Source organism: Oncorhynchus gorbuscha, linkage group LG11 (assembly GCF_021184085.1).
Source record: "Oncorhynchus gorbuscha isolate QuinsamMale2020 ecotype Even-year linkage group LG11, OgorEven_v1.0, whole genome shotgun sequence".
NCBI lineage: Eukaryota > Metazoa > Chordata > Actinopteri > Salmoniformes > Salmonidae > Oncorhynchus > Oncorhynchus gorbuscha.
In genome coordinates this window covers 15,876,064-15,902,176 of record NC_060183.1, presented here as the reverse complement: position 1 = coordinate 15,902,176, position 26,113 = coordinate 15,876,064, and the positions used below count along the sequence as shown (strand labels likewise).

The following is a 26,113-nucleotide window of genomic DNA, read 5'->3' as shown; positions in this document are numbered from 1 at the left end:
AAAAAGATCAGAATTGTGCAGCCTGTCTAAACACAGCCTATGTGTGTGGCAATCAATATGTGTTTTGCTCTTGCACATGAGCCATTCATAGTATACGATGTCTTGAAGGTTTTTACATGATTTTGCGCATGTGCCAGGTGATAGAAATTTCAACTTCAGTACTGGCGCTCTTAAAGGTCGGGTAAACAATACTTTCCTGTGGATATTTTTCTCTCAACTTTCGACCAGCTGAAGGACCAAAACTACAGAGAATCGGCAGAGTAAGTTAAAATATAATTGTATTCAACATTCCGGCTTGTAAATGACAATTTCCAGAATCAAACACTGTCATGTTCCAAACGGTGTATTTAGAAATTCACCATCTGTTCCACAGGCAAGATTACCCGCTATGGCCCCCAATTTAAATTCAGCAGTGGGCAGATTTTTCCTTGGGTGAATGTTCGGGGTTCGGAACATAGTTATACATCATTCGTACACTGCAAATTGACCGCAAGAATATCAAACGGATATAGTTTGGCAAAAACAGAATAATTTCAAACCTTGATTACAGTGGGATACGCTCACATATGCCTCTCTATTTATGCGTGGGAATACTTGAGAAAATATTTCCTAACTTAATATCACTTTGAACTGATTACCTGGTGATTTTTACAGTCGTTTATGTCCAACAACGAACATTATTTAAAATGTATTTTTTTTGTTGCTCCCCGCCATATGGTTTCTATCAGGACAATACCGCTTCTCTCCACCAGAGGGCCATACAATATAAAAAGAGCACTGAGCATGGGGCACATTTTCTCTCATGCACCGAGATTTGCACATTTCCAGGATTTTACAGTTACGTCGCTGTTCGTGATTAGTAGCTCAGTAAAAACGAGAACTGGGCTGTGCATTAGTGAAACTGCTGTAGGAATATAGGGTGCCTTTACATTTTCTCCATTTATCGGAGGCAAGGACTCTTCTATCGTACGCCACACAATCTTTTTCTGGGTCTATTTGACAGGTTTCGTGTCTCGGAGCTTCTGACTGCACACCTGATGCATTTCAGGTCAAGGTGAGGATGAAATGAGATGCCAAACAGCTTCCATGCATAAACTTTTGCTGGATCGCTAGTTTAACGAGAGTAGGCGCTGCGAGTGCATTAAGGTAGGGGATTTGACCCGATTAATCTGTCTTCACTTGGCGCGCCCGTGGCAGTGGTTTTTCGATCTTTTTGCCAACTACATAGCTAATTCTGCCAATGACATTAATATTCAGTCAGTGCAATCAACGTGACTGTATATACAGTTGTTTGGTCTAGTGGCTGATGGCGAAGAGGCATTTTCCGTTAGCATTATGCCTGGAGTCTGTGGCTATCCATGGCTCATTAGAAATCACCAAGGTGTATTTAGTGGAGGACGCCTTTCATCAACCACTCCTTACCTTCGTTTCCCAGGCAACAGAAATGGGTGCAGCCGGAGCCATCTCCAGAGAGAAGTGACACTAGTGCAGTGAAATATAGGATTATGGAAGGAATCGTTTATTGTTTATAAAGAATGAATCCTGCAATGTTAAACATATCACATGATATAGATTTTCTTTACACGATAAAGGTGTATAGCACGGTACCCCAACTGGGGGGGCGGTATTATTTGGCCCCCACGTTTTCATCCACAAAAAATACTTGTTTTGAATTTTTGTTGGACATAAGACTAAAAACACCAGGAAGTCAGCTCCAAGTTATTTTAATTTTGGCAATCTGTTCCCAAGTATTCCCACTGCATAAGAGACACGTGATTGTATACAAATGTAAGCAAGGCATGAAATTGTATTTTTGTCCAATATTATGTCAGTTTGGCTTCTTGTGGTCAATTTGCAGTCTACAAGTTATTCTGCTCATGAATAAATCGTCCTGTTGCTGAATCTAGTTGATCATCATAAGTGTATAGATATAAAATACTTTCATTGTCTTTTTAAAATGTTTTTGTTCAAAAACATGAAAGACATATCACAGATAAATGTTCCTCAGGCAGGTAATAAACTATTCCAAATTGTAGCCTAAGTGGATGTTTAGCAGCATACTTGGGCTTTAAAACAGGGGGAGGTATTAATTTCCAAGGCAACTTTTGCCTCCTCTAGCCATCCAGAATGAGATACCATAGCCCCTTGTGTGGTCTCCTTGCGGTTTGTTTAAACATGGTCATTGAGAGCTTTGGCTTTTGTGTGTGGAAAAAGTGAGACACTTAAGGCCTGTGAGGAATAAACTGTCCTTGGAGGAATAGATCCATTGTACGATTTGTATGGGTCTGCAGCTGTGCCAAGATTTAAATAAATGTTTTTCAAATTTTATAACTCAACCAGGGCACAGAGGATAGGTGACTTGGAGCATGTTTTGTCTACACGTGGTAAGCATTTACAATTGAGTCATTCAGCAGACGCTCTTATCCAGAGCAACTTACAGGAGCAATTAAGGTTAAGTACCTTGCTCAAGGGTACATCTACAGATTTTTCACCTAGTCTGTTGGGGATTTGAACCAGCTACTTTTCGGTTACTGGCTCAACGCTCTTAACCACTTGGCTACCTGCCGCCCATGACAAGCAACTGAACACTCCGAACATTAGCCATGCCAGGAAACACTGCTTTCAATGATTCTACACATTGCTTACCTGCTTGCAGAGCACATACACGGGAAGCATGAGGTTTACAATGATAATGACCCTCTTGAAGAAGGTTAACATTTAATTACTATCCAAAATCAAAGTAGCCTACTATACCATCACAGTTCAAGGACCGATCAGCAGAAAACCATTTCATATATGATGGGCCATTGCTATTTGGGACCCTTGAGACATCACTATACTAACTTTAATTTACAACCCTTACATTAAAAAAAAAATAATTCAGCAGGGTAGGGACGCCCCAGGGATCCATATAGCACGTACCTTACAGTGGCAAGAAAAAGTATGAACCCTTTTGGAATTACCTGGATTTCTGCATGAATTGGTCATAAGATTTGATCTAATCTTCATCTAAGTCACAACAATAGGCAAACGCAGCGTGCTTAAGCTAATAACACACACATTATTGTATCTTTTTGTCTATTGAGTGCAAACTTCTCCAAAAGCTAATTGGCGTCAGGAGTCAGCTAACCTGGATTCCAATCAATGACACGAGATAGATGTTGGTTAGAGCTGCCTTGCCCCATAAAAAACACTCACAATTTGAGTTTGCCATTCACAAGAAGCATTGCCTGATGTGAACCATGCCTCGAACAAAATAGATCTCAGAAGACCTAAGATGAAGAATTGTTGACATGCATAAAGCTAGAAAGGGTTACACATATCTCTAAAAGTCAGCACATGGTAAGATAAATTGTGTATAAATGGAGTAGTTTCAGCACTGTTTGCTACTCTCCCTAGCAGTGGCCATACTGCAAAGATGACTGCAAGAGCACCCCGCAGAGTGCTCAGGGAGGTTAAAAGAATCCTAGAGTGTCAGCTAAAGACTTACGGAAATCTCTGGAAGATGTTAACATCTCTGTTGATGAGTCTACAATACGTAAAAAACTAAACAAGAATGGTGCTCATGGGAGAACACCATGGAAGAAGCCACTGCTGTCCAAAAAAAAAAAACATTGCATGTCTGAAGTTCGTAAAAGAGCACCTGGATGTATTCTGTGGACAGATTAAAGTTGAGTTGTTTGGAAGGAACACGCAACACTGGAGGGGGAAAAAGGCCCAGTACACCAACCTCATCCCAACTGTAAAGTATTGTGGAGGGAGCATCATGGTTTGGGGCTGCCCTAGGGCCTGGACAGCTTGCTATCATAGACTGGGGAATTCATTTTTCTATCAATCAAGACATTTTTGCAGGAGAATGTAAGGCTCTCTACGAGTTTGAAGGTCAACAGAAGTTGGGTGATGCAACAGGACAACTACCCAAAACACAGAAGTAAATCAACAACTGAATGGCTTCAACAGAAGAAAATGCGCCTTCTGGAGTGGCCAAATCAGAGTCCTGACCTCAACCTGACTTGAGATGCTGTGGCATGACCTCGAGTGGTTCACACCAGACATCCCAAGAATATTGCTGAACTGGAACAGTTTTGTAAAGCGGAATGGTCCAAAATTCCTCCTAACCGTTGAGCTGGTCTGATCCTCCAACTACAGAAAATGTTTGCTTGATGTTATTGCTGCCAAAAGATGTTCAACTAGTTATTAAAGCCAAGGGTTCACATACTTTTTGCACCGTGAATGTTTACACAGTGTGTTCAATAAAGACATGCGCACGTATAGTTGTTTGTTATTAGTTTAAGCAGATTGTTTTTGTCTTGTTGTGACTTGGAAGAATATTGTTATGACCAATTCATGCAGAAATCCAGGTAATTCAAAGGGTTCACATACTTTTTCTTGCTACTGTATATGATGTGTCAATTCTATATCCTGTCATGTGAATCTTGTAAAAACACACGGTGACATTCAGGGGGTGGAATGTTTATGCATGCCCAGGATTTAGGCCTACTTGTTATGTAAACAGTGAGTGTCTGCCTATAGCCTAGAATCTAGATCATGTTAACATTGTATTTCAAAAGGCTGTAGGGTAAAACGATGAAGACAGATGGTGTTGGTTTTGCCAGTAAGACCAACCACTGTTGACAAACAGATAATGTGAGCATTTAATTTCTTCTCAATCAAAACTTTGATCATGTAGCTTGTTAGGCCTAGATTTCCAGCGTGCATGAGTTTCCACCATCACATGTTTGCTGAGGATATGAATGAGCACTCAGGACAGAAGCTGGACAAAAACTTGCCTCTTAAGCTTGAATTAAATTAGAGATTCAGCCCTGCCGTCTTCTGTCTTCACATCCCTGATTATTTTCTCTCTCTCCCGTTAGGATTAATTAAACCTGGACAGGCCCCGGTGCCCCTGGGCTCTTGGATGCAGATTGACTTGCACCTTCAAAGTTTGAAATAGTATAGGCTTCACTAGTATAGCAGTTCATTCTGCGGCTTCATGTTGTCGGCCTTGAGCAGACTCTTTCTGAAGTTCCTGCCGGTCTTCTTGGGCTGCTGCTTCTGCACCATCTTAATTAACTTAAGGATCCAGCAGGGGAAAGGTTGTGATTGGATCTACAATGATGTCTAATTAGCTATTACCATATAAACATGCAGAACAGAGAACATGTATTCTATTCTACAGTGTCGGGTGCTATTTTGGACAATAGGGTTGTTGGCCTGCTCTTGTCTTTCATCTGGATGGAATAATACCATGCCATGTATTACGAAATTTGGTGTCAATTTCCGGGCTGGTCTCATAGACTAGACGTAACACAGTAAATAAAAAAATCTGGGACACTCAAATTAACGTGTTACATTTGGTATGGTTAATAAAGGCAAAAACGTGAACATCAAGCAACCCAAAGGTTGCTTGTTAGAATCTCATTACAGACAACTTTAGCATTTTGGCTAGTTAAATTTTATAATACTTTTTAGGTACTTTGCAACTACTTAGCATGTTAGCTAACCCCAACATTAACCCCTAATGCCTAGCTAATGTTAGCCGCCTAGCTAATGTTAGCCACCTAGCTAATGTTAGCCACCTAGCTAATGTTAGCCACCTAGCTAATGTTAGCCACCTAGCTAATGTTAGCCACCTAGCTAATGTTAGCCACCTAGCAAATGTTAGCCACCTAGCAAATGTTAGCCACCTAGCAAATGTTAGCCGCAACAAATTGGAATTTGTAACCTATATGTATTGCAAATTTAACATACTGTATGATATGCAATTTGTACGATATCATACAAATAGTAATCTGTAACCTATCATAAGAAATGGATGATGGACATCCACAAATTTAATACATACCAAACATAACACATCATACTAATTTGAGTGTCCCATATTTTCATTTACTATGTTACGTCTACCCCTGAGTCTAGATTGCAGCATTTCATAGTGTTCTTAGAAAATGGTAATAGAATAGGCAAATTGAGAAAATGTCAGTGTCCTCTGATTTTTTTCCCTCTGGCCAGTTTCAAATTGAGTTGACATCCATGTGGCAGAACAATGACACAATGCCAATATGATTGGTCTCACATAGGGCTGTCCCGATCTAAAGAAAATCGAGGTCGACCGGAAATCATATATATATATATATATGACACACCCTATGTGTTTTAATGAAATCAACTACAGTGGGGCAAAAACGTATTTAGTCAGCCACAAATTGTGCAAGTTCTCCCACTTAAAAAGATGAGGCCTGTAATTTATCATAGGTACACTTCAACTATGACAGACAAAATGAAAAAAAAATCCAGAAAATCACATTGTAGGATTTTTAATGAATTTTAATGAATTTATTTGCAAATTATGGTGGAAAATAAGTCAGTCGCTGGACTCTCAAAGATGATGGCATCTCAAACACTTGGTCAACATTTTGGCAAAAATATACCCAGCTGTTATTTGAGTAATGGAGATGATTCAAAACCTTAAACTGAATAAGCCCATGCCTTATGCAAAATGATGTGTGGATTAGAGGTTGACCGATTATGATTTTTCAACGCTGATACTGATACTGATTTATTGGAGGACAAAAATACAGAATACCGAATAATCGGCCGATTTTTAAAATAATAATAATTTAAATGTTTTTCTGTACAGTGGGGAGAACAACTATTTGATAACCTGCAAAATCGGTAGTGTTTCCTACTTACAAAGCATGTTGTGGTCTGTATTTTTTTTAAATCATAGGTACACTTCAACTGTGAGAGATGGAATCTAAAACAAAAATACAGAAAATCACATGATTTTAAGTAATTTGCATTTTATTGCATAACAAGTATTTGATACATCAGAAAAGCAGAACTTAATATTTGGTACAGAAACATTTGTTTGCAATTACAGAGATCATACGTTTCCTGTAGTTCTTGACCAGGTTTGCACACACTGCAGCTGGGATTTTGGCCCACTCCTCCATACAGATCCTTCAGGTTTCGGGGCTGTCGCTGGGCAATACGGACTTTCAGCTCCCTCCAAAGATTTATTGGGTTCAGGTCTGGAGACTGACTAGGCCACTGCAGGACCTTGAGATGCTTCTTACGGAGCCACTCCTTAGTTGCCCTGGCTGTGTGTTTCGGGTCGTTGTCATGCTGGAAGACCCAGCCACGACCCATCTTCAATGCTCTTACTGAGGGAAGGAGGTTGTTGGCCAAGATCTCGCGATACATGGCCCCATCCATCCTCCCCTCAATACGGTGCAATCGTCCTGTCCACTTTGCTGAAAAGCATCCCCAAAGAATGATGTTTCCACCTCCACGCTTCACGGTTGGGATGGTGTTCTTGGGGTTGTACTCATCCTTCTTCCTTCAAACACGGCGAGTGGAGTTTAGACCAAAAAGCTCTATTTTTGTCTCATCAGACCACATGACTTTCTCGCATTCCTCCTCTGGATCATCCAGATGGTCATTGGCAAACGTCAGACGTGCCTGGACATGCGCTGGCTTGAGCAGGGGGACCTTGCGTGCGCTGCAGGATTTTAATCCATGACGGCGTAGTGTGTTACTAATGGTTTTCTTTGAGACTGTGGTCCTTGCAGTGTTGTTCTGGGCTGATCCCTCACCTTCCTCATGATCATTGATGCCCCACGAGGTGAGATCTTGCATGGAGCCCCAGACCCGAGGGTGATTGACCGTCACTTTGAACTTCTTCCATTTTCTAATAGTTGCGCTAACAGTTGCCTTCTCACCAAGCTGCTTGCCTACTGTCCTGTAGCCCATCCCAACCTTGTGCAGGTCTACAATTTTATCCCTGATGTCCTTACACAGCTCTCTGGTCTTGGCCATTTTTGAGAGGTTGGAGTCTGTTTGAGTGTGTGGACAGGTCTTTTATACAGGTAAATAGTTGAAACAGGTGACGTTAATACAGGTAATGAGTGGAGAACAGGAGGGCCATTCCGATTAATCGGTCGACCTTTAGTGTGGATACGCTCAATACATTTCTTGCCATATATCATCGAGTAGCTCTCCACCTATGTCTTTCTTGTATTTGCAAAGGAAGGCGGTTTTACTGTTCTGTATTATGTCGTATAATCTGGAGATTGTGCCCTTCAGATAAGGGTTATGATCTATGCACCTCTCAACTGGACACTTAGTAGGCTCCAGTGGAAAGGAAGGGAAACCATTTTTGGCAAAGCTGTGAGTTTGCAGGTATCTTTAAAAAAAAAGTGGGTATTGGAAATATTATGGTCAACCCTCCATATCAAATTAGTTATCAATGAATAGGTCACAAAAAAACACCAGACCGTTCCTATGCCAGAACTGGAATGCCGTGTCAATCTGTGACGCTGAGAAGAGATGATTGGATGTTAATGGAAAGAAGCCGTTTGCTTGTTAAAAGCTAAAGTGACTTTGGAATAGGGAGTTCTTAACAATGGGGTTCAAAACATGGGTGCCAAGGTTCATGGGCATTGGGGAGCACAGGAGCGAGACTGGAGAAGTTGGAAGGCTTGACTAACTCCGTGATGGGCCATCCTTGTTTTCAAATGTAGAAACCCAATAAACACATTTAGATATATTAAGCCTGCAGGCTTCGGTCTCTCTAGATATACCTTTCTCATTCGTGGATTTATATTCCAAATGAAGTTGGAAATGTACAGTGCCTTGCGAAAGTATTTGGCCCCCTTGAACTTTGCGACCTTTTGCCACATTTCAGGCTTCAAACATAAAGATATAAAACTGTATTTTTTTGTGAAGAATCAACAACAAGTGGGACACAATCATGAAGTGGAACGACATTTATTGGATATTTCAAACATTTTTAACAAATCAAAAACTGAAATTGGGCGTGCAAAATTATTCAGCCCCCTTAAGTTAATACTTTGTAGCGCCACCTTTTGCTGCGATTACAGCTGTAAGTCGCTTGGGGGATGTCTATCAGTTTTGCACATCGAGAGACTGAATTTTTTTCCCATTCCTCCTTGCAAAACAGCTCGAGCTCAGTGAGGTTGGATGGAGAGCATTCGTGAACAGCAGTTTTCAGTTCTTTCCACAGATTCTCGATTGGATTCAGGTCTGGACTTTGACTTGGCCATTCTAACACCTGGATATGTTTATTTTTGAACCATTCCATTGTAGATTTTGCTTTATGTTTTGGATCAATTGTCTTGTTGGAAGACACATCTGTGTCCCAGTCTCAGGTCTTTTGCAGACTCCATCAGGTTTTCTTCCAGAATGGTCCTGTATTTGGCTCCATCCAGCTTCCCATCAATTTTAACCATCTTCACAGTCCCTGCTGAAGAAAATTAGGCCCAAACCATGATGCTGCCACCACCATGTTTGACAGTGGGGATGGTGTGTTCAGGGTGATGTGCTGTGTTGCTTTTACGCCAAACATAACGTTTTGCATTGTTGCCAAAAAGTTCAATTTTGGTTTCATCTGACCAGAGCACCTTCTTCCACATGTTTGGTGTGTCTCCCAGGTGGCTTGTGGCAAACTTTAAACAACACTTTTTTATGGATATCTTTAAGAAATGGCTTTCTTCTTGCCACTCTTCCATAAAGGCCAGATTTGTGCAATATACGACTGATTGTTGTCCTATGGACAGAGTCTCCCACCTCAGCTGTAGATCTCTGCAGTTCGTCCAGAGTGATCATAGGCCTCTTGGCTGCATCTCTGATCAGTCTTCACCTTGTATGAGCTGAAGGTTTAGAAGGATGGCCTGTTTTTGGTAGATTTGCAGTGGTCTGATACTCCTTCCATTTCAATATTATCGCTTGCACAGTGCTCCTTGGGATGTTTAAAGTTTGGGAAATCTTTTTGTATCCAAATCCGGCTTTAAACTTCTTCACAACAGTATCTCGGACCTGCCTGGTGTGTTCCTTGTTCTTCATGATGCTCTCTGCGCTTTTAACTTACCTCTGAGACTATCACAGTGCAGGTGCATTTATACGGAGACTTGATTACACACAGGTGGATTGTATTTATCATCATTAGTCATTTAGGTCAACATTGGATCATTCAGAGATCCTCACTGAACTTCTGGAGAGAGTTTGCTGCACTGAAAGTAAATAGGCTGAATAATTTTGCACGCCCAATTTTTCAGTTTTTGTTTTGTTGAAAAAGTTTGAAATATCCAATAAATGTCGTTCCACTTCATGATTGTGTCCCACTTGTTGTTGTTTCTTCACAAAAAAATAGTTTTATATCTTTGTTTGAAGCCTGAAATGTGGCAAAAGGTCGCAAAGTTCAAGGGGGCCGAATACTTTCGCAAGGCACTGTAGCTGTCCAGATGTTTGAACATTGACTTTGGCAGAAAAGAATATGAGTGGTGGACTGGAGGGGGAAAAAGGATTACTGTTTAGCATTGGGATTGCTCCTCCTCCATGGATCAGAGAAATTGTAGGATTCTAGAAATGAGTTGATTACTGTGCCTGATTTTTAAATTACATTGTTGGGCTTCGGTCTGTATCTGTCTAGACTTGGATGCAATACACAATTGAAATCTCCGCCCAATATCAAATGATCAGAGTTAAGGTCAGGAAGTGTCGTGATGTCAGAAATTGAGCTTCATCCCAATTAGGACCATAGAGGTTAGCCAGAATAACCTGTCTGCTAAACAATTTCCCATCACTAAGAAATCTTCCATTAGTATCTGAAATGACTTTGGAGGAGACAAACAGGGTGCCATCCTCTGCTAAGGCCAGAGGATGGCTGTTCCTCTGGCCTTAGCACCAAAGTAGGAGTGAAATAGTTGGTCTACCCATCCTCTGTTAAGTTTATCATGGTTGCTGGACCGGAGATGGGTCTCTGGACATTGTTTTTCTCCAAGACTTAAGATGAGCATACACTTGGCTACGCTTGACCACCTGGTTAATTCCTTTCACATCCCAGCCGATAAAGCCTGTGGAGCCTAGAGTACGTGATTTAGGCATAGTCATAGTAATCAGAAATGTGTTAGTACGATCACATGGCCAGTGTGCTGAAGGGTCTGAGTAATAAAATATAAAGAAATGAAAAAAACAACAAAATACCCAGAAAACCTTGGACCCCTATGCTGGCCTTCCCCCAGTTGGATGACTGCATCTACCTCTCCTAGACAAGAGCAAAATGCTACCACATTAAACTGAACCTCAGTAGAGCTCTATCCAGGGCCAACATAATCAAGTTTACACCAAGGGAAGGGATTCTGGAGGGAACCACTTCAGTTATGTAAGGTATCATGCAATATGCATATTTGAAGGATAGTAAAACAATGAGTTATAGGTATATGTTGAATAATTGTCTTTTTTTAGGAGCAGGGTGGAGGCACATTTCTAATCAAGATATGAATTCACTAGTTGGTCCTTGGTCGCATTAGCACGGCTAGTGCAGGGTCATAGGATGAGCCCCACAACGGCTAGCTGGTATTATGTCGCCAATGATAGACATAGATTTTCTTGTAGCAGTTTAGCTATGGACAGGGTAAGCCGCATTCCGCCTATGGTCTCAAGTCCCTCTCGCACGAAAATTGCGACCGTTCCCCCGGCGCTGTCTGTTCTCAAAGTCCTCAACCTTGGAAGTGAATTTGACGACATCGGATGATAGCTGGGTGACTTGCTCTTCCAGTGTCACCACTTTGTCGGAGTAAATATTTGCACCAACTTCCAGGCTATTCAGACGAGTGTCATGTCTCGCCAAGTCTTTAACGGAGTTGATCTTTATGTTGACCTCGGTGGCGAGAATAGCTATTCGTGCCGATTAGGTCAGTGGATAGTGACTCCACCTTAGCCAGCACAATCTGTTCAGATTTAATGATAGCCGCCATCACCATGGCTAGGTCAGGGGTGGGGGGGTCAGAGTCCGTGTCAGGTGAGCCGAGGCTTCAGCAGAGACCTGCTCCTTTGTGGCCCGCAGCTGTTGTCTCAACATTTTATGAATAAAAGGCCAAACATTTCTGCAAAAAAGACAGATTAGTAAATTGGTTTTCGATTCCAAATTAAATGTTACAAAATTAACAGTGGGGGGGAGATGTTGTTTAAGTATTAATAGTAAATTGTTCGCCCTGCATCGGAGCGTCTCAAACGCATGTTCACATGTTGCTGCTCACCAGCGCCCCCCCCATAAGCCTATTTCTATGTGTGTGTGTCCTTAACATTGGGAGGAGCACTCCAAAAAGACAATGACTGAATTGACAACTCGTAAATTGAATTAAATAAACCAATACTTGTTTCTCAGAAGTGTTGCGTAGGTTGTGCACTCTACAAACAATGAGAATAGGAAGACTGGAATAATAATATTGAATGCATGAAAATAAATTACCATAATCAAATTAAAACATTGTACATTAGAAATGATAGGAATTAACAGTAAATACACTACTGGTGATATAAAGTTGAAGTCAGAAGTTTACATACATCTTAGCCAAGTACATTTCAACTCAAGAGTTTCGCACTTCCTGACATTTAATCAGAGTAAAAATTCCGTCTTAGATCAGTTAGGATAACCACTTTTTATTTTAAGAATTTGAAATGTCAGAATAATAGAGGATGATTTATTTCAGCTTTTATTTCTTTCATCACACTCCAATACCTTGACTTTGTTGTCCTTAAGACATTTTTCCACAACTTTAGAAGTATGCTTGGGGTCATTGTCCATCCAGAAGACCCATTTGCGACCAAGCTTTAACCTGACTGATGTCTTGATGTTGCTTCAATATATCCACATAATGTTAATTCCGAATGATGCCATCTATTTTGTGAAGCGCACCAGTCCAACCTGCAGCAAAGCACCCTCAAAACATGATGGTGCCACCCCCATGCTTCACGGTTGGGATGGTGTTCTTCGGGTTGCAAGCCTCCCCCTTTTCTTCTAAACATAACAATTATGGCAAAACAGTTATATTTTTGTTTCATCAGACTAGAGGACATTTCTCCAAAAAGTATGATCTTTGTCCCCATGTGCAGTTGCAAATGGTAGTCTGACTTTTTTATGGGGGTTTGGAGCAGTGGCTTCTTCCTTGCAGAGTGGCTTTTCAGGTTATGTGGACATAGGACTTGTTTTACTGTGGATATAGATACTTTTGTACCCGTTTCCTCCAGCATCTTCACAAGGTCCTTTGCCCGAACGCGTCTCCTTCCTGAGCGGTATGACAGCTGCGTGGTCCCATGGTGTTTATACTTGCGTACTATTGTTCGTACAGATGAACGTGGTACCTTCAGGCGTTTGGAAATTGCTTCCAAGGATGAAAGACTTGTTGAGGTCTACAATTTAATTACTTTTGATTTTCCCATGATGTCAAGCAAAGGGGCACTGAGTTTGAAGGTAGGCCTTGAAATACATCCACAGGTACACCTCCAATTGATTCAAATGATGTCAATTAGCCTATCAGAAGCTTCTAAAGCATGACACCATTTTCTGGAATGGCATACCCTTCCCCAGATCTGTGCCTCGACGCAATCCTATCTCGGAGCTCTATGGACAATTCCTTCAACCTCGTGGCTTGGTTTTTGCTCTGACATACACTGTCAACTATGGGACCTTTTTATATAGACAGGTGTGCCTTTCCAAATCATGTCCAATTAATTTACCACAGGTGGACTCTAATCAAGTTGTAGAAAAATCTCAAGGATGATCAACGGAAACAGGATGCACCTGATCTGAATTTCCAGTCTCATAGCAAAGTGCCAGAATACTTACATAAATAAGGTATTTCTATTTTTATTCTTTATAAATTTGCAACAATTTTCTAAAATCTGTTTTCACTTTATGGGGTATTTGTGTGTGTAAATTCAGGGTTTTTGTTTATTTTATCCATTCTAGAATAAGGCTGTAATGTATCAAAGTGGAAAAAGTCAAGGGGTTTGAATACTTTCAGATGGCACTGTATGTAATGGGGAATTGATATACACTAACAAACAACTCACACAATGAAGCTATGAAACATTGACTGTGCAAAAATTGGTGGGAGAGGCCACATTCTGGAGAGAGAAGTGAGTTGTGCATGGTTAATCTGACCTTTATGGTGATTTGGTCTCAGCGGAAGTCAAGGCATTCATACTTCTTGTGGAGCAGTGCAGAGTTGTCAAGGAAGTGAGTTTGTGTTTATACAGGATGTACCGCTCCCACCTACCGTCAACCAATCATGTCAATGCAGACCTATACATAGCTCTCTGCACCGTTACGAAATTTGGGAGGCACAAGGCGATACGGTACAGAGCTCAATTTTGCCTCAGCATGCCACTCTAGAGGCTCCACAATTGCGTCAAACCCTCCAAATGGAGCCTCCGACCTCATTTTCAGATCAAGCATAGATTGGCTTTTAGTTCTAGGCCTCCACAATGGATTCGTTTGTGTGTGTGTGTGTGTGCATACATACAATACCAGTTAAAAGTTAAGGGTTATTTTATTTTTACTATATTTTCTACATTTTAGAATAATAGTGAAGACATCAAAACTATGAAATAACACATGGAATAATGTTGTAACCAAAAAAGTGTTAAACAAATCAAAATATATTTGAGATTCTTCAAATAGCCACCCTTTGCCTTGACAGCTTTGCACACTCTTGGCATTCTCTCAACCAGCTTCATGAGGTAGTCACCTGGAATGCATTTCAATTAACAGGTGTGCCTTAAAGTTCATTTGTGAAATTTCCTTCCTTGATGCATTTGAGCCAATCAGTTGTGTGATAACTTACCTGGTAAAATACCTGATAAATAACTTGACTGAGAACACGTTCTCATTTACAGCAACGACCTAGGGAATACTTAAAAGGGAATGGAGGGGGATGAATGAGCCAATTGTAAACTGGGGATTATTAGGTGACTGTGATGGTTTGAGGGACAGATTGGGAATTTAGCCAGGACACCGGGGTTAACACTTCTACTCTTACGATAAGTGCCATGGGATCTTTAATGACCTCTGAGTCAGGACACCCGTTTAATGTCCCATCCGAAAGACTGCACCCTACACAGGGCATTGGGATCTTTTTTTAGACCAGAGGAAAGAGTGCCTCTTACTGGCCCTCCAACACCACTTCCAGCAACATCTGGTCTCCCATCCAGGGACCGACTAGGACCAACCCTGCTTAACTTCAGAAGCAAGCCAGCAGTGGTATGCTGCTGGCATAAAGGTAGGTAGGGTTGGTATACAGAAGATAGCCCTATTTGGTAAAAGACCAAGTCCATATTGTGGCAAGAACAGCTCAAATAAGCAAAGAGAAAAGACAGTCCGTTACTTTAAGACATGAAGGTCAGTCAATATGCAACATTTCAAGAACAAGAAGTTTCCTCAAGTACAGTCCCAAAAACCAAACGCTAGGATGAAACTGGCTCTCATGAGGACCGCCACAGGAAAGGAAGACTCAGGATAAGTTCATTAGAGTTAACTGCACCTCAGATTGCAGCTCAAATAAATGCTTCAGATTTCAAGTAACAGACATCTCTGCATCAACTGTTCAGAGGAGACTGCGTGAATCAGATCTTCATGGTCGAATTGCTGCAAAGAAACCACTACTAAAGGACACCAATAAGAAGAGACTTGCTTGGGCTAAGAAACACAAGCAATGGACATTAGACTGGTGGAAATCTCCTATTCGTCTGAAATTTGAGCTATTGTCTTTGAGACGCAGAGTCGGCGAACAGATGATCTCTGCATGTGTGATTCACCCTGTGGAGGAGGGTGAATCAGGAGATATTGGTGTGGGGGTGCTTTGCTGGTGACACCGTCTATGATTTATTTAGAATTCAAGCCCCCCCCCCCCAACTTTATTTAACCAGGTAGGCTAGTTGAGAACAAGTTCTCATTTTTAACTGTGACCTGGCAAAGATAAAGCAAAGCAGTGTGACAGACAACAGAGTTACACATGGAGTAAACCATAAACAAGCCGATAACACAAACAAGTCAATGACACAGTAGAAAAAATAAAGTCTATATACAATGTGTGCAAAAGGCATGAGGAGGTAGGCAATAAATAGGCCATAGGAGCGAATGATTACAATTTAGCAGATTAACACTGGAGTGATAAATGAGCAGATGATGATGTGCAAGTAGAGATACTGGTGTGCAAAAGAGCAGAAATAAATTAAATAAAAACAGTATGGGGATGAGTTAGGTAGATTTACTGATGGACTATGTACAGCTGCAGCGATCGGTTAGCTGCTCATTTGGTTGATGTTTAAAGTTTGTGAGGGGAAACAAGTCTCCAACTTCAGTGATTTTTGTCATTTGTTCCAGTCACTTGCAGCAGAGAAGTGGAAGGTAAGGCGGCCAAATGAGGTGTTGGCTTTGGGGATGATCAGTGAGATATATACCTGCTGGAACCTAGCATAGCATAGACTTATAGATGACCTGGAGCTAGTGGGTCTGGCGATGAATATGTAGCGAGGGCCAGCCGACTAGAGCATACAGGTCGCAGTGGTGGGTGGTATAAGGTGATTTGGTAACAAAACTGATGGCACTGTGATGGACTGCATCCAGTTTGCTGAGTAGAGTATTGGAAGCTATTTTGTAGATGACATGTAGGATAGTCAGTTTTACTTGGGTAAGTTTGGCGGCGTGAGTGTAGGAGGCTTTGTTGTGAAATAGAAAGCCGAATCTAGATTTGATTTTGGATTGGAGCTGTTTAATATGAGTCTGGAAGGAGAGTTTAAAGTCTAGCCAGACACCTAGGTATTTATAGTTGTCCACATATTCTAGGTCGGCACCATCCAGGGTGGTGATGCTAGTCGGGCGGGTGTGGGCAGCAAACGGTTGAAAAGCATGCATTTGGTTTTACTAGCGTTTAAGAGCAGTTGGAGGCCACAGAAGGAGTGTTGTATGGCATTGAAGCTCATTTGGAGGTTAGTTAGCACAGTGTCCAAGGAAGGGCCATAAGTATACAGAATGGTGTCGTCTGCGTAGAGGTGGATCAGGGAATCGCCTGCAGCAAGAGCAACATCATTGATATATACAGAGAAAAGAGTCGCCCGAGAATTGAACCCTGTGGTACCCCCATAGACTGCCAGAGGTCCGGACAACATGCCCTCCGATTTGACACACTGAACTCTGTCTGCAAAGTAGTTGGTTAACCAGGCGAGGCAGTCATTAGAAAAACCAAGGCTATTGAGTCTGCCGATAAGAATACGGTGATTGACAGAGTCGAAAGCCTTGGCCAGGTCGATGAAGACTGCTGCTCAGTACTGTCTTTTATCGATGGTGGTTATGACATCGTTTAGTACCTTGAGCGTGGCTGAGGTGCACCCGTGACCGGCTCGGAAACCGGATTGCACAGCGGAGAAGGTACGGTGGGTTTCAAAATGGTCAGGCATTGAGGCTGATTGAAAACAGTGGAGGTGTATTTGGAGGGCAAGTTGGTCAGGATAATATCTATGAGGGTGCCCATTTTACGGATTTAGGGTTGTGCCTGGTGGGTTCCTTGATGATTTGTGTGAGATTGAGGGCATCTAGCTTAGATTGTAGGACTGCCGGGGTGTTAAGCATATCCCAGTTTAGGTCACCTAACAGAACGAACTCTGAAGCTAGATTGTGTGTGATCAATTCACAAATGGTGTCCAGGGCACAGCTGGGAGTGGAGGGGGGTCGATAGCAGGCGGCAACAGTGAGAGACTTATTTCTGGAGCGGTTAATTTTTGTAATTAGAAGTTCAAACTGTTTGGGTATAGACCTGGAAAGCCTGCAAAGTTCTATCTCTGCAGTAGATTGCAACTCCTCGACCTTTGGCAGTTCTATCTTGACGGAAAATGTTGTAGTTGGGTATGGAAACCTCAATTGTTGGTGGCCTTCCTAAGCCAGGATTCAGACACACCAAGGACATCAGGGTTGGCGGAGTGTGCTAAAGCAGTGAGTAAAACAAACTTAGGGAGGAGGCTTCTTATGTTGACATGCATGAAACCAAGGCTTTTTCGATCACAGAAGTCAACAAATGAGGGTGCCTGGGGACACTCGGGGCCTGGGTTTACCCCCACATCACCCGAGGAACAGAGGAGGAGTAGAATGAGGGTACGGCTAAAGGCTATCAAAACTCGTCGCCTAGAGCGTTTGGCACAAAGAATAAAAGGAGCAGATTTCTGGGCGTGGTAGAATAGATTCAGGGCATAATGTGCAGACAGGGGTATGGTGGGGTGTGGGTACAGCGGAGGTAAGCCCAGGCACTGAGTGATGTTAAGAGTTGTATCTCTGGATAAGCTGGTTATAATGGGTGAGGTCACCGCATGTGTGGGAGGTGGGACAAAGGAGGTATCAGAGGTATGAGTGGAACTAGGGGCTCCATTGTAAACTAAAACAATGATAACTAAACTAAACAACAGTATACAAGGCATATTGACATGAGAGAGACGTACAGCGAGGCATAAAGTAATCACAGGTGTTGTCTTAGCTAGCTCCCCAAATCAACAACGGGTGAGACAACAACAGCTAGTCAGCTAAAACAACAACAGGTAAAATGGTGATGAATGGACAGAGGGGCTCGGTTAACTACACACAGGGCCTGAGTTCGCGGCTGGGGCTGACAGATAAAAAAATAAACAGAATAATGGACAATCTAGCAGGCATCAGCTATGTAGCCAAGTGATCATAGGGTCCAGGGGGCAGCAATAAATGGAACAGGGAAGCTGCGGAGTAGTCGCTAGCAAGCAGGCGACACAGCATTTAAAGTTAGTAGCCCGTGGCTAGTAGAAGTGCCCGCTCCGACGGAGGCCGGTTGAAGGCACAGCGGATGGAGTATTCGTTGGCAGACCAGTCGTGGTGGTGCGGCGGGGTGCCGTGTCGACTAAGAATCCAAGCCAGATGCCGAAAGAGGTATTGTAGTTGTAGTAATTTAGTTTTCTAGCCGGGAGATGCACCTGGCTCACGGCTAACTGGTGCTAGCTTCGGGGCAGAGGCGTTAGCAACTCGGTAGCAGCGGTGATCTGGTGCCAAGGTCCAGACCTTACGGCAAGGATCTGGTGGAGTAGTGTGTTCTAGCCGTGTTTGGGTGGAGTCCGGGTGAACAACTCAGTAGGCCGGGAGGTGGGCCTCAGGGATAGCTTCGATACTGGGTAACTTGGTGGGTGCTAGCTAGGTTGTGAAGATCAGGAGTCATGGTCCAGGGATTACGGCAGGGATCCGGCGTTGTAGTGGAGAGACAGTCCGCTACTGGTAGGCTGGCGAGTATTATCCAGGCCAAAAAAAGTTAAAGAAAATATATATATATAAAGGGCTGGTATCTGTGCAGAAGGTAAAGGCCGCTAGCAGTGGCTAACAATGACTAAACAGCTTGTAGCTAATTAGCTGGTTAGCTTCTAATGGCTAGGTGGTTCTTGCTATAAGGTCTAAAAAAAATAGTGGTTCCGTATCATATTGGGTGAGGCAGGTTACCCTAAGGTATAATTGAACTAAAATGGAGAAGAGATTGAAAATAAAAATTGAAATGTATACAAAAAAGACGAAAAATACAAAAGTACACAAGAGGACGAACAAAATGCGTCTGCACTGAGTATGCATGTTTACCACAGCATTCCGCAGCGATACGCCACCCAATCTGGTTTGCGCGTAGTAGGACTATAATTTGTTTTTCAAAAGGACAATGACCCAACACACCTCCAGGCTGTGTAAGGGCTATTTGAGCAAGGAGAGTGATAGAGTGCTGCATAAGATGACCTGGCCTCCACAATCACCCGACTTCAACCCAATTGAGATGGTTTGGGACGAGTTGTGTTTTAGCCGAGCAGTAACACAATGTCGTTCAACCAACAGCCTAACGACCAAACAATCGACCAGTCGACTGATTGGGGTCAGCCCTAAACTCTCACAATGATCCAGAGAATCATTATAACCGGAAACTAAAAATGTCTAGGACCCAGGTCAATGAGAAGGGATCATTATTCTCAAATTGTTGCCTGACCAAAGTCTGCTGTTGATAATCACTAGAAGGTTATGGTGAGACAGAACTTCTCAGCATTACTAGAATGCCAGAGATTGTCATAGAACCCATCTCTGGATTAATAATTAACCTTTGTTGTGCTTACAATGGATCAGATTATTCACAGAAAAATGCTTTGCAACAACGAAAACAGAATTAGGCCAGGTAGGCTGTTGTCCTGTGCTTGTTAGGCTCAGGCCTAACCATAATTTATATATATTTTTTGATGGTTAATCCTACTTTGAATGGGTGAATTATATCTACTGTGTCTGTAAAGTAGAGTAGAACTAGGGCCTAATGTATTTCTGTGTCAACACGTAGAACCACCATTGGTTATTTTGGGCTTGACAGATGGATAAACACAAGACTTGCATGACAGTGAGGGTTGAGCTTGATGTCCCTGGTTTGGTACAGATACTCTGTAAATAGAGGTGGTGTCTGTCTCGGTCTCTGATGTAAGTTCCAATTGTGTTCCGGCATTATTCACTGTCCTCGGACCTTGTTAGGAAGGACCTCGGGGCCACTGAGACAAAGTGAGGTAATGAATGATGGTAATTGATCCCTGTGTTGTGGTGAGTAAAACTACACTCATGGGTCAAGGAGTTTATCATTACTTGTCATTACTTATCATTACTTGTGGCTGTTCTGTGATGAGTTTTTCTCATCGGATAATGCCTACGCTACTAGGAGACTGGCTGAAGGACAATGCCTTTGTTTGGTAGGTAGTCTACTATTCTTTGAATGTAAGGCTGTAGACGGTGAGGTTTTAATTTGTTTGTAGCTGTGCATGGCTTGCAATGGCATCAGTAACAAAAATCTGAATTCCTTCCTTCCATTGTCTGAAACTGGCCTGGCCTTTTCATGTGTTAGCGTACTGTATAATTGAACCAAACAAGCTCGATTTTATGTTTAACTTCAACTTTCCTAACCACCAGATGGAAGTGGTTTGAGATGGAGATTCATGCATTCAGCAAATTTAATTTCATGGTCAAAGGACACACTGCTGTGGTGTCAAGATTGTTGTGACAACATGAGCGCTGATAAACTTGCTTGCCGGTTTTAGATAATCAAAGGTCACGCACTGCACTTTTCAGGCTCTCACAATGTCTCCAATCTTTGAGTTTTGATCTTGGCTAGCTGCTTTTGTTGGTAAAGAAGCACAGGTTAGTTCAAATAGTATGGGGGAATTGACTGAGCAAATTCCCTAAACACAAACCCTGTGTCTGTTGGCAGTTTACCCTATGAATCGCACTACCAGGAGCTGTCCTGTTGGCCCGCAAAACAAATGTATTTGTAAAGTGGATGGAAATCAGTTTACCTTGGAGCAGTTGTTTAATTTCCGTCTGTGCCACAGTAGTGCCTTCAGCACCACGGTTTGTTGAAGGAATGTAGAGAAATTTGAATTCAGCCATTTGGGTTGCAGTAATGTCATGACTCATTTATGGCCTGAAACCCCAGGGGTCATAACTGAGACAAGTGTGGACTGAAGTCAAATGTTCAGTTGCTCGCTCCCACATAAATGCCTGTGTGAAGTGCATGGGCAGTTATCCATACTGTCTGAAAAGTATGTAATAGTCCTCCGCCATTCAACTGGAAAGGTCACTGCAGAGACAGGCGAATAAGCTGGCAAAGTTCCCCACTTTTTTTTATCTCTCAGCATACTTCAATCCCAATGTTAGTGCAGATAACGTTGTAGACCTCGTGAAGTGACCAAATGATTTTTATGGCTGCTGAATTTTTCCTCTTCAATGTCTTATTGAACATTGTCAAGAATTTTCTTCTAGTAATTAGCTTATCTGTCCTGAAGTGTTAATTGGTTTAGAACGTCTACTTCTGTGTCATACACTTAAAGGGATGTTCCTTATATTCAAATTATTTAAAGCTAGTGTTTTGGTGCCCCGGTACCACTGCCGAAAGGGCCAAGTGAGTAAATGTCACCTGTTAGGTGGCTGGAGGCGAATGCTTTGAATGTACATACTGGTAAGCTAGGTCTATTTCCATTGAACGTGAGAGAAGGGTTGAACACCTAAAGCCTACGTGTCATATTGCTGCTTTGTTACTGGGTCTTCTGATTTTAGGCCTATTTCATCCTTACAATGTGCAATAAGCAACTGCTTTGTAAGCATAGGTGAGTACGTAGACATGTGAAATTCAATACAGATGAGAGTAGTATATGTATACTTGTGCTCAATGCAAGATACTTTTTGTTAGCTTCGTCTCATTTCTGTAACAGAGAACCCCTTTTGTAAACAATTCCACAGGGAATAAGACATCTGAAGACTGATTGAAAGTGGGTGTGACTTTCCTGTGGCCAAGCACTTGGCTAGGAATACATTTTGACTGCTGTAGGAATCCTTTATCTAATTGAACTAAAGGTACCACCACTACGAACTCATTTTGGCTTGAGAAAATGTTTGACTTTGTTCAGGGTATCAATGGGTTAAATCACCCTGTTCCCTATTCTTTTAGAATTCCACATCAGCCGTCATTCCTAATTGATTCATTGACACTTTATTGTCTACGAAATATCCACTGTGTTATCATCCAGAATCTCACGGACAGATTTGAAGGTTAACGTTAAATGGGACGTAACAACTTTCGCAATCATTTTAGTTCTGGGTAACAGAGTTTATCATCCAGATTAAATAGTGAGCTCAACAAAGCAGTATAGAGTTACTGCAGAGCAAACAGAATGTGCACTACACTTAACCCTGGGAAAGCACATCCTGACTTTGGGGCATAGTTAATATTAAAAGATCCCTTTCTGTGTGGTTACTGATTATGCAAGGCGTAACCAGGCAACTTGCTAACAGAGCTTAACAGCTTCCCCTACATGCCTACACGATTCTTATGAAAGTAGAAATGCGCTGCCTGGGCTGTGAGCTGGCCAGCCGGGGATGCTTACACCAACTGAGTGTTTCCGAATGACTGTTCAGCCAAGGATGGGTGGGACTCACTGAAGGTCTGAGCTTAGTGTCACTGCCCAACGCAGCCTGGGGGAAATTCTGAGGAGTTGAGTGATTAACATTTTCTGTCTGGTTGGGTCAGTTTTTTCTCGGAGCTTTTTTGTTGTTGTATTGTAGCGCCTCTGACTGGGAAAAGGAAGACCACGACAGGCACTGTTCCTAGGCCGTCATTGAAAATAAGAATTTGTTCTTAAAACCACTTAAGCTTAGGGCTTACTTTTTCGAACATTCTGTTAACCTGTTACTCCTACCCCCTACTTTTTCGAACATTCTGATAAAAATTGTGCAACATTTCAGCGCCCTGCTGCTCATGCCAGGAATATAGTATATGCATATGATTAGTATGTGTGGATAGAAAACACTCAGACGTTTATAAAACTGGTTAAATCACAGCTGTGACTATAACAGAACGTGCGTTTCATCGAAAAGTGCAGGAAAATCTGATCACTGAAAATGGAAAAATATATCCATGCGCGACTTGAACCCATTGATAAAGGTGAACCACATTTAATGGGGCTGAGGTTGCAATACCTACAGCTTCCACACATTGTTTAGAGTCTTGTCATTTGCCTACTATTTGTTTCTTGGTCAAACAGACGCAAGGCAGCGCATTTCTTCCGGTCTCCGACCGGATATTTTGGTTGAGATTTACCTGGACATTATTTCCAGACGGACAGCTAAAGAATATACTTCGCCTCGTGATCAATTTGATCGCTTATTAACGATTACTAATACCTAAAGTTGCATTACAAAAGTATTTCGAAGTGTTTTGTGAAAGTTTATCGTCAACTTTTTTTAATTTAAAAAAATGACGTTACGTTATAAGACGCTATTTTTTCCGTTTATCACACAGTCTTCATAGATCGATATCTAGGCTATATATGGACCGATTTAATCGAAAAAAAGACCCAATAGTGATTATGGGACATCTAGGAGTGCCAACAAAGAAGATGGTCAAAGGTAATGAATGTTTTATACTTTATTTGTGCGGTTTGTGTAGCGACGACTATGCTAATTATTTTGTTTACGTCCCCTGCGGGTCTTTTGGGGTGTTACATGCTATCAGATAATAGCTTCTCATGCTTTCGCCGAAAAACATTTTAAAAATCTGACTTGTTGCCTGGATTCACAACGAGTGTAGCTTTAATTCAATACCCTGCATGTGTATTTTAATGAACGTTTGAGTTTTAACTAGTACTATTAGCATTTAGCGTAGCGCATTTGCATTTCCAGATGTCTAGATGGGACGCCTGCGTGTCAGGTAGGAGCAAGAGGTTAAAAATTGCGCAACATTTCAGCATCCTGCTACTCATGCCAGGAATATAGTATATGCATATGATTAGTATGTGTGGATAGAAAACACTCTGACGTTTCTAAAACTGGTTACATCATGGCTGTGACTATAACAGAACGTGCGTTTCGTCGAAAAGCCCAAGGAAAACTGATCACCAAAAAGTGGAAAAAATATCAATGCGCCACTTGCATGTATTGTCTATGGCACAGCAAATTAGATGGGGCCGAGATTACAAGTCCTACAGCTTCCACACGATGTCACCAGTCTTGGCAATTGCCTCGGAGTTGTTCCTTGGTCAAACGAGGAAGACTGACCCCATTCCTTCCGGTCTCCGACAGGATGTTTTGGAAGAGAGATTTCCGACCATGATTTAAAGTCGTGGAGCTATTGAATACACATCGCCCCGTGATCAATTTGATAGATTATTAATGTTTACTAATACCTCAATTTGGATTACAAAAGTATTTAAGTGTTTTGTGAAAGTTTATCGTCAACTTTTTTAATTAAAAAAAATGACGTTGCGTTTTAAAACAGTGTTTTTTTCTGGATCACACTTTTCATAGATTGATATTTTGGGTATATATGGACCGATTTAATCGGGGAAAAAAAGACCCAATAGTGATGTTTATGGGACATATAGGCGTGCCAACAAAGAAGCTCATCAAAGGTAATGAATGTTTTATATTTTATTTCTGCATTTTGTGTAGCGCCGGCTATGCTAATTATTTTGTTTACGTCCCCTTCAGGTATTTCAGGGTGTTGCATGCTATCAGATAATAGCTTCTCATGCTTTCGCCGAAAAGCATTTTAAAAATCTGACTTGTTGGCTGGATTCACAACGAGTGTAGCTTTAATTCAGTACCCTGCATGTGTGTTTTAATGAACGTTTGAGTTTTAACGAGTGCTATTAGCATTTGGTGTGGTGCATTTGCATTTCCTGATGGCTAGGTGGGACGCCTGCGTGTCGGGTGGGCTTAAGTTAACTGACTTGCCTAGTAAAATAAAAAGGCAGCACAAACTCTAAATATCACAGGTACAGTGGCTTGCGAAAGTATTCACCCCCCTGGCATTTTTCCTATTTTGTTGCCTTATAACCTGAAATGTGTATTTTTTTTTTAGGGGTTTGTATCATTTGATTTACACATGCCTACCACTTCGAAGATGCAAAATATTTTTTATTGTGAAACAAGCAAGAAATAAGACCAAACAAAACTTGAGTGTGCATAACTATTCACCCCCTTAAAGTCAATACATTGTAGAGCTACCTTTTTGCAGCAATTACAGCTGCAAGTCTCTTGGGGTGGTCTCTATAAGCTTGGCACATCTAGCCACTGGGATTTTTGTCCATTTTTCAAGACAAAACTGCTCCAGCTCCTTTTAAGCTGGATGGGTTCCGCTGGTGTACAGCAATCTTTAAGTCATACCACAGATTCTCAATTGGATTGAGGTATAGGCTTTGACTAGGCCATTCCAAGACATTTAAATGTTTCCCCTTAAACCACTCGAGTGTTGCTTTAGCAGTATGCTTAGCGTCATTGGTTAGATAAAGGTGGAAAAAAATCAAAGAAATTCTCCTCCTGGAAGGTGAACCTCGGTCCCAGTCTCAAATCTCTGGAAGATTGAAACAGGTTGCCTTCAAGAATTTCCCTTTATTTAGCGCCATCCATCATTCCTTCAATTCTGACCAGTTTCCCAGTCCCTGCCGATGGAAAAACACCCCCACAGCACGATGCTGCCACCATCATGCTTCACTGTGGGGATTGTGTTCTCGGGATGATGAGAGGTGTTGGGTTTGCGCCAGACATAGCATTTTCCTTGATGGCTAAAAAGCTCAATTTTAGTCTCATCTGACCAGAGTACCTTCTTCCATAGGTTTGGGGAGTCTCCCACATACCTTTCGGCGAACACCAAACGTGTTTGCTTATTTTGTTTAAGAAATTGCTTTTTTTCTGGCCACTCTTCCGTAAAGCCCAGCTGTGTAGTGTACGGCTTAGTGGTCC

The 26,113-nt window shown here is 41.9% G+C and overlaps 1 protein-coding gene across 3 annotated transcripts in view; it reads left to right on the top strand.

Annotated features, from left to right (window-relative positions):
- Nucleotides 1–109: 109 nt before the first annotated feature.
- Nucleotides 110–26,113, top strand: part of LOC124048154 (phosphatidylcholine:ceramide cholinephosphotransferase 1-like) — a 39,306-nt gene continuing 13,302 nt past the window's right edge. Inside the window, exon 1 of one of the 3 annotated variants that reach the window (XM_046368639.1) lies at nt 110–260. The gene's annotated coding sequence lies outside the window, so the exon portion shown is untranslated. Of the gene's footprint in view, nt 261–811; nt 1,055–13,614; nt 13,661–26,113 lie in introns of those variants that run through there. The other 2 variants (XM_046368638.1, XM_046368640.1) reach the window with 2 other exon arrangements.